Genomic DNA, 6,000 nt, shown 5'->3' with positions numbered 1-6,000 from the left:
TTTCACTGTCTCTGTGTGACTGAGTCTGATCGCTTCAGTTTAAGGCAGATGGTAACCTTTGGCTAGTTGAGTATTTAGACAACCTGTTCTGGAACGTTACTCCAGTATGTTTCCCAGGCGTTGTCATGTACCAGGAACTGCTTTTTAAAATTTTAAAGCTCATCCCAGTCCCTGATCCCAAAGGGAGAAGATAGTTCCTCAAAGTCCTGCATTCCTGAAAGAGCTGCCAGGCCGGGCGTACGCTCTCGGTGGCTCCTGGGCACCAGCCCCGCTTCCCTCGTGCTCAGCAAGCAGATGTTGAAAGGCCCTGCTCTGAAAGTGGTCCATGTGCCATTCAGTGCCTTGTGATCAGCCTCACTCCCACATGAACCCCTGAAGCAGAAGCCATTCAACAGTAACAGATGCAGTAATTGCCATCACCCTGCACTATGGGTAGCAGGCCCCTCGAGGTTTAGGCACTGAATTTGTACTACACCCATTCCTGAAGGATCAGGTCAGCTCTGTTAGTTGCAAAACCTCGTCTGTCTGATGCGGCTCACAACCATCTCGGCTATGAACTTTTGGCCTTAGCTTCCAACATTAAACAAATACAAATGTCTTTAAGGTACAAGGGATTAAAGAAGCAGCTGTAATATTTATTGTTTTAATAGCTGTGAGATGGCAAAGAGATACGGTATTTCTTCAAAAAAAGCAGCTAGCACTCGCAATTGTAGGAAAAAATGGTCCATGAAGCCAGGGACTAGGGAATAGGGTTTTGTACTACCGATATTTGTGTGTCTCCCCGGTATTTTTGACATTTTACAGAAGCCAGCTCCAGGTTGAACAGGTGCTGCCACCCAAAGGGCAACGTAAGAGGTGCTACGAGGGATGCGCAGCATCACGGCCTGGTTGCTTCACTGGCCAAAAAGCTGATGCACTGCAGAGCCCTCACCACCACGCTTTTTTACTCTACCATGACACAGGCCAAGACAGCAGAAGCTGCCGTGAGGCCAGTTACTGGCAAACCACAGTCTTTGCTTTTCTGTGGGAAGTTTGGGGCTTTTTTTTTCTCCCACTCACCAGCACCTATTCTGCTCTCTGTAATCCATAGGCACATACAAAGGGCTGCTCTTCGTGGCTGGCAGGCCTTTCAGACCCATGCAAACTGACGTATAGACTTGTGCATTAAAAATAAACAAAATACAGTTTTGAACAGCAGAGACCAAGAAATCCTTCCCCACTGGTAAAAAATCAAGATCTATGACCTGAGTCAGTGTGACTGCAGTCACAGCCCGTGCGCTGCAGCTACCCAAGGGAGGGAGGTCAGGCAGCTCGGAGCAGGGTGGCAAACCCTGATGGCTGGCTGAAAGAGCACTGACTACCACTTAGCCATAAGTACAAGTACGCCCTCATTTACCGAGTCTCTGCCTCTGCAGCGCTCTTCACCCACCCCTTGGGCTGTTAACACACCTCAGTGCAAGGCACAGCCTCCAGCTGCTACAAGTGCAAGGCACCAGTGTCATTGCCTTGCAACCCTGTGCTCTTTCTCAGTTGCTGCTTGCTAAATGCCACCCTCATAAATAAATTCAGCAATGTGAGAGTATTTTACTCACTAGCAAAGAGGGATTATAGGGGACAATGTGCTCAGTGTACAGAATGGCATGTTCAGAAACAGCTCGTGCACAGAACCTGTGAGGAAAGGGTAGCTTAAGCCACATAAACCCCATCAGCACTGGTCTGGTGCCTAAACCCAACAACTCTAATCTAGGCTGTTGTGAATTTTGGTGTCCTTACTGTGGAGACAGTCAGCAATAACATCCTTCTGCCAAGCTGGCTCAGCATGACCCAGTGAAGGGAGAGCTGTGTCTTGTCAGCTTGCTGGCTTTGCCCACCAAAACAATTTCCGCTGATACCTGGTGTGCAGGCAGGTGCTGGGGCTGTCATGTCTCAGAGATCCCCCTTTTCTTGATGTGAGGTGGAACAGCAGGTTCAATTTTGTGGTTGAGCTTCCAGCTGCTGCAGGGAGGCTAGATTTTTGTGCCAGGTAGATACCTCTTCCCTCTGCTGCCTGATCTGAAACCAAAACATTTCAAGGGTAGCCCAGTGCAGCATTGGGTCATGGTTTAGGTATCAGCCCCAAGGCTGGTAAGGAGATGCTTTTACTGTGCTGTTCTCCCAGGCACTTTGCTTCCTTCGCCTGCCCCAAGGTTCCTATGGAGAGAGAGAAGTCAAAGCCAATAGCCAGGCACTGGTGATGGGGCCAGAAGTTTTACACAGGAAGGCACAGAGGTCTGTCTGTCTACGTAACTTAGAGAGCGAGCGCACTGACACCTTGCCCTACAGCACATGGCTGAGGAGCAGCAGGGCAGGTTCGCTCAGCCATACATTAGTGCTATTTGTGTGGTTTGTGTATCTAACTCTTCCTTTGCCTCCCATATAAACTTGATTGCAAAATACCTCACGTCTACAGTTCCCCGTTGTTTCTCCTACCCTTTGAGACTGAGGGTAAAAAGATACTGTCACCAGTTTGGGATTTTCTCAAAGATCAGACCTGGGGGTTCTTTGACCCTAATGTGGAGAACATTTTGCTCCCACAGCAACATCAGATTGTTGTACCCGAGAAGACCACGTGGCTGTCACCATTACAGCAGACAGGAGCAGTCAAGGTGGTAATGGTGCACTTTAGACCTTTATAGTTTCAGACAGGTTCTCTCAGGCTTATTCCCAAGTTTCTGCTCAAGACTCTAATTCAGGTGAACTTGAGGGATGGAATATTTATATCTTTTCCCCAAAAAACACTTGAAGAAGAATGGCAAGTAGCTGTTGTCCCTTTACACTCAAGAAAGTAAGACTTTCAGGTTACATGACTGCCAGAAAACAAGGTGGCAGTAGACACAGCCAAGCAGTATTTTTCCCAAGGGAGGGCCATCTCTGGTTAACAGGATCCACACCAGAGCCCAGGCTGCAGCAGTGGCTCCACTGAAAATTTCTGCCATTTTTAGAGTTTTAAAATGGCCGCTTAAATCTCTCGTTGCCCCTTGACCAGCCCCCACTCAAGGCAGAGATATCAAAAAATGCCGCTGCCTTTTATAGCGACGTGTCATCACTGCTCTTCTGCAAGGCACCATGGAAGGTGATCGGCTGAGCAGCTGGGCTCCTCCAGCTCCCTGCGCATGCCCACCTCCTGCTGACTCCCAATCTTTGGCACCTCTTCATTTCTTGAAAACTCCAGTGCAACGGGGGCAAAGAATCCCAGCCCACGCTGCAGAGCGCCCGGCTGCCAAGCACAGCAGACACAGGGCACCGTGCCGCCCCTCAGGCGTGGCTCAGGCAGGTTTCCAGCTCCCAATGCCACTGACCCACCATCAGAGCACAGCTCTGCAACATGGACCAAAAATCCAAACTTCCACTTCCAAACACCTCCACAGGACAGCATGTTTTACCTTTCATATTTCCCCCTCAAAACCCTTTTTGCCCTGGTATGATTTGGCTTAAATAACTGAATAAATTTTAACTAGACAATTCCATGGCATATGACATGGTATTTTGGGTTTGGGCTTTTTTGTTTGCTTTTCAGTGAAGCAACTAAAATCTCTCCCCAGAACACCTAAATCAAGCAAACTTTTATTAGGAAATTAATTTTAAGTTCATTATTGCCAGTTAATATTTTTCAAGCACCTGCTTTATTATCCTTATGAAGCATTATTACCCACAAGAGCAATGGCACTACTAAGTAGACAACTATTTAAAAATTAATTTGGTTTTGCATATCAAAAAGACTGAAGAGATGTAAGTCAGTAAAAAAGTGTTTGCATGTCAGTAAAAAGCAATCAGCTCTTACATGCAAAAGTTTGAGATGTTGATTCAATGAAACGAAGGGATGTACGAGTCCAGATGCTTTACTACAAAAAAGCATGTTGAAACATGGGGAGGAAAGCTTTTAAAACAGGTTTGATCTATTTAGAGTTGTCACTATCTCAGGTATTCTCCGATAGACCATATGTTACAATTAATTTCCTCTTGAGATTCACAATCTGACACTGATTAGTCAAATTGGCCAGGAACCCTGAAAAACTTTCAGAAAAAGAATGACCCTGTTGGGAGACCAGATGTAAACTTTGTCTTTCCTCTGGTTTATTTAATTGAAAGAAAAACTTTGCTTTATTGAATTCTTATACTGGTAGATCTATAAATAAGAAAAGCATCTTCTGTATTAGTGTACTGATGGAAGTGTTCTCCTTTTTACTTTTTACAGGCTCAGAATTCAGTGCTGCACTAAACTTATTAGTGCTGTTTAGACTGCCTTACAGGTGACATAGTATCACTTTTGAATAAAAAAAAGTTAGAAAATCAATCAGCAGAAGTTTTCTGCTAAAAACTTATCCAAAAGTGAACAGAAAAACTTACCTTATTTCAACATTAGTTACCTCTTAATGCAGAATACAAAGTTAGCAAAGATGATTTAAGTGATTGAAAAAATAACAGTTTGTAAACACAGTTTACTCTTTTGAGTAAACTTCACTTCCAGTTTCCTGCACAGCAAAATGGAGGCTCAGAGAAATTACGAGTTAGGTTTAAACTCACAGAAGCAGCTCTCCCACCTCCCTGCTGTTAGCCTAGACTGCGTTGCTACAAACTGATGTGCTTTAGTAATTTCATAGGTGTACTGGATAAAGTCAAATCTCACATTTGCAAAGCTTGAGACATCAGCAATAACTTTATTGCTACTGCATGAGACATCAGATTCAAAACAAAACAAAATAAAAGCCTAAGGGGAGGTTCACCATCTGCTGGATGGCATGCAGCAAATAGCCTCTGGCTTAAGATGACTAATTGAAGGTGGTCACATGAGACTGTTGCACAGAAATTTAACTTACTCAGAGGTTCAGAAATAGGAGGCCTCGAAGATTCACTAGTCGGACTGCATCTGCAGTGGCAGAAGCGCAAGTGGCTCACCGAGTCACGTTTTACTCCATTCTCTAGCCTCTGCCTAAAGAAGCAGTTAACAGTTCAGTTCATGGCTAACAGACATTTCCGTACCGGCCTGAAAAAAAAAATCACATCAGAATTCACAAACCGATGTAGATGACGAACAGCAGACGCTTCATTCAGTTAATGCTGATCCTAATTCAATACATTTTCTCTTCTGTAACAATGAATTTTTAAGTGTTCAGACTGGAGAAGAAAAAAAAAACACTGATCAGGAACAAAGCACAAAAAAGGAACTGTTAACACTAACTTCCCTCCAAAATATAAGATTTGCATTCGCTGCCAATTCAGACTGCCTGATGACACGGCAGCAAGGCATACAGGTGATTTCTGCCATTTCTAGGGTACACTACGTTTCACTTGTCCTATGTCTTACTCTCTCTTCAAGCATCTGCCATTGGAAATGGTATAAATAATGCCCTAACTGTAGTTTTAGAGTTGACCCAGCATAACATTTATCCCGTTGTTATTCACTCTGATATACACATAGCTTACATATGGATTTGGGATGAGGCAGATTCAGCTACGCATTCAATAATACATCCCCATCAGTTTCAGTTTCTTACTTCCTGAGCCTGTCATGATGCAAGTGAGAAAATGAGCCCAATGAATAGGCAGTTCAGCCAAGCAAAAAATACCAGTTGTTACCCAGAAACTCCGGCCAGTCTGTAGTGTTTCAGGATGAACTTTGTACTGACTGCGAGTTGAGAAAAGCATCGCTTTAGAAGGAGAAGGAGTGTGAGTTTAGCTCAGAAATCTGACTGTAGCCTGTCCGCTTGTACCAAGACAGTACAATTTTGTTTAAAGAGTAATATGTTTATGCCAGAGCTGCATCCTCTCAGGAAACCATTTACTGTCCCGGCTGCCACAGAGGCAGCTCAGGTTGCTATTCTTTAGGATGAAAAGAAATCAGGTTGAAGTCTTGTACAAAATGCAACTAATTTTAGACCTTGTATTTCAGTATTTCAAAGTATCAAAGCACTCAACTTCCAAAGCACACGTAACAAAATTAAAGTGTTTAAAGGCAACAAG

The sequence above is a fragment of the Phalacrocorax carbo genome, chromosome 2, assembly GCF_963921805.1.
Source record: "Phalacrocorax carbo chromosome 2, bPhaCar2.1, whole genome shotgun sequence".
In the NCBI taxonomy this organism is placed as follows: Eukaryota; Metazoa; Chordata; class Aves; order Suliformes; family Phalacrocoracidae; genus Phalacrocorax; species Phalacrocorax carbo.
This window is presented reverse-complemented; position numbering follows the sequence as displayed.